Here is a 3,698-nt window from a genome sequence, read left to right as displayed (position 1 = left end):
TGAAACAGAAACTTAGTAATAATAAAAATAACACAACTCACAACAGTACATTCTAGCCTGATTATTTCACCAAATACTGTAACATGATTACACACATGAAGCTGCCGTCTTGTATGTAGTATTACACATTGAACACTGATCTGAAAACATGAATGATACCCATGGACTCACGTCACATCTACCAGGACGTGAAATACACCTTGGGCTAGCCTGGTACTGTACTAGCACTAAAATGCCACTAGATGGAAGTAAAGTACAAGCTTGTAAAGTGCATAATTGCATAATTGTTATACAAAGAAACAAGTGGACAATATACAAAAAAAAAAGTAACAGTAAGACTGAGATCAGATTATTTACATCGAATATCATTATGAATTGTGCATGAGCTGCCTGTGCGCCCTGTGATCATTGAGAAAATGAGACTCAGCTGATCATAGATCGAAGTAAGGGGCCAATCTCGACCACTTACAACTTGATCAGCTGTCAGCCAATGACAGCTGATCATCACGTGATGTAAACAGAACCAGTAATTGGCTATTTTTTTTCCCTCACGCTGACAGCCTGAGGAGAAAAAAAAACCTGATCACGGCTTCTGTCAGAGGGACATCGGTCCCAAACATGGAGAGCCACCGCCTCCTCATCTGTGCCCACCAGTGTTGTGTGAACGTTCTCAGCGTCATATCCAGAGGTTGTCTTTGGGAAATGGACGTATGAGTGCTGCCAGCATTGCAGAGGTTGCCAGAGGACCATATGTGGCACACTGCATCAAATTGGTCTGCATGGCTGTCATCCCAGAAAGAAGCCTCTTCTAAAGATGACGCACAAAAAAGCCTGCAAACAGTTTGCTGAAGACAAGCAGACTAAGGACATGGATTATTAGAACCGTGTCCTGTGGTCTGAAGAGACCGAGATAAACTTATTTAGTTCAGATGGTGTCAAGTGTGTGTGGCGGCAACCAGGTGAATTGTACAAAGACAAGTGTGTCTTGCCTACAGTCAAGCATGGTGGTGGGAATGTCATAGTCTGGGGCTGCATGAGTGCTGCCGTCACTGGGGAGCTACAGATCATTGAAGGAACCATGAACGCCAACATGTACTGTGACATACTGAAGCAGAGCATGATCCCCTCCCTTCAGAGACTGGGCCGCAGGGCAGTATTCCAACATGATAACGACCCCAAACACACCTCCAAGGCCCCGTACACACGACCAAACATGTATGCTGAACATGTCCGAGCGCCCGCCGTCCCTCGCATGCGTCGAATGACTTCGACGCATGCGTGGAAGCCTTTAAATGGCAGGCCCGCCCACGTCGCCGCGCCATCGCCGCGTCATCATCGCGGCGACGACGCGGACACGCCCCGCGTAATGTTTATGCGCAGGCTTCTGTACGATGGTTAGTACAGCCATCGTACAGAAGCCCTCTGGCAGGCATGTACGGTGAAAACGGTCCGACGGACCGGTTTCACCGTACATGTTTGCTCGTTAGTACCCGGCCCAAGACGACCACTTGCTAAAGAAGGTGAGGGCGAAGGTGATGGACTGGCCAAGCATGTCTCCAGACCTAAACCCTATTGAGCATCTGTGGGACATCCTCAAACAGAAGGTGGAGGAGTGATGTCGTCATGGAGGAGGGGAAGAGGACTCCAGTGGCAACCTGTGAAGCTCTGGTGAACTCCATGCCTAAGAAGGTTAAGGTAGTGCTTAAAAATAACGGTGGCCGCACAAAATATTGACACTTTGGGCCCAATTTGGACATTTTCACCTAGGGGTGTACTCACTTGTTGCAAGCGGTTTAGACATCAATGGCTGTGTGTTGAGTTATTTTGGGGGGACAGCAAATTTACATTGCTACAATGTAAAGTAGTGAGTGTACAGATTGTATAACAATGTGTAATTTCTTCAGTGTTGTTAATTAAACATTAACATTAAAAGATATAATAACATATTTACAAAAATGTGAGGGGTGTTCTCACTTTTGTGAGATACTGTATCTCTGGTGTTAATACTTTCCATATAGAATTATCCATTATTTATATTTGCTTTGCTTTGGATTGTGCATGTACAGTATTATTTTGGCCTCTGATATTCCTAATGTGATATTATCCTAGAAAATGCGACACTACAAAGTTGGACTTCCTAGTTTATGACTATTTGTGACGATTACATTATCCATAGTTCACTTCACAGATGCTCTGCTTTTAACGCATACAGGATCTGGATGCGGTTAAGCTAACAGTAGTGTCATTGTAGGTTCAGATGTGTCTTCCTCTCACTCTTCATGAATATTTCAGCAGCCCATGTGTTTGTCTGGGTTTCCTCTGGTTCTTTGGCTTCCAATCACAGCCCAAAATACACCAGTAGGTTCAAAGACCAGCCCATGTAAAAAATTTGCTTTTCAGTGTTGAGTTGCAGCATCCTGACATTTATTTTGTGCTTCTGAGTTGAAATGGTTGCCATAAACTTCACAGGGAAGCAATAGTCATTTTACATATTTGCGTAAATGTGGTCAGTTTAACCACTTCCCGACCGCCGCATGTACATATATGTCGGCAGAATGGCACGGACAGGCACATTGGCGTACCTGTACGTCCCTGCCTAGACGTGGGTCGGGGGTCCGATCGGGACCCCCCCCGCTACACGCGGCGGTCGGGTTCCCTCGGGGAGCGATCCGGGACGACGGCGCGGCTATTTGTTTATAGCCGCTCCATCGCGATCGCTCCCCAGAGCTGAAGAACGGGGAGAGCCGTATGTAAACACGGCTTCCCCATGCTTCACTATGGCGCTGCATCGATCGAGTGATCCCCTTTATAGGGGAGACTCGATCGATTGACGTCATTCCTACAGCCACACCCCCCTACAGTTGTAAACACACACTAAGTGTACACTAAATCCTACAGCGCCCCCTGTGTTTAACTCCCAAACTGCAACTGTCATTTTCACAATAAAGAATGCAATTTAAATGCATTTTTTGCTGTGAAAATGACAATGGTCCCAAAAATTTGTCAAAATTGTCCGAAGTGTCTGCCATAATGTCGCAGTCACGAAAAAAATCGCTGATCGCCGCCATTAGTAGTAAAAAAAATAAATAAATAATAAAAATGCAATAAAACTATCCCCTATTTTGTAAACGCTATAAATTTTGCGCAAACCAATCGATAAACGTTAATTGCGATTTTTTTTTTTTGACCAAAAATAGGTAGAAGAATACGTATCGGCCTAAACTGAGGGGAAAAAAAAGTTTTATATATGTTTTTGGGGGATATTTATTATAGCAAAAAGTAAAAAATTGAATTTTTTTCAAAATTGTCGCTCTATTTTTGTTTATAGCGCAAAAAATAAAAACCGCCGAGGTGATCAAATACCACTAAACGAAAGCTCTATTTGTGGGGAAAAAAGGACGCCAATTTTGTTTGGGAGCCACGTCGCACGACCGCGCAATTGTCTGTTAAAGCGACGCAGTCCCGAACTGTAAAAACACCTTGGGTCTTTAGACAGCATATTGGTCCGGGGCTTAAGTGGTTAATGTAAGGTTTTTAAAAACGTTGGCCCGGATTCACAAAGACTTACGCCGACGTATCTAATGATACGCCGCGTAAGTCCACAGATGCACCGTCGTATCTATGCGCTTGATTCTGCAAAGGAGATACGCCTGAATTTCGGCTCCATCCGACCGACGTAAGTCTCCTACGCCGTCGTA

The sequence above is a fragment of the Rana temporaria genome, chromosome 10, assembly GCF_905171775.1.
Source record: "Rana temporaria chromosome 10, aRanTem1.1, whole genome shotgun sequence".
NCBI classification, from domain to species: domain Eukaryota; kingdom Metazoa; phylum Chordata; class Amphibia; order Anura; family Ranidae; genus Rana; species Rana temporaria.
The sequence above is the reverse complement of the archived record's forward strand: the minus strand, read 5'-3'. Positions refer to the sequence as shown.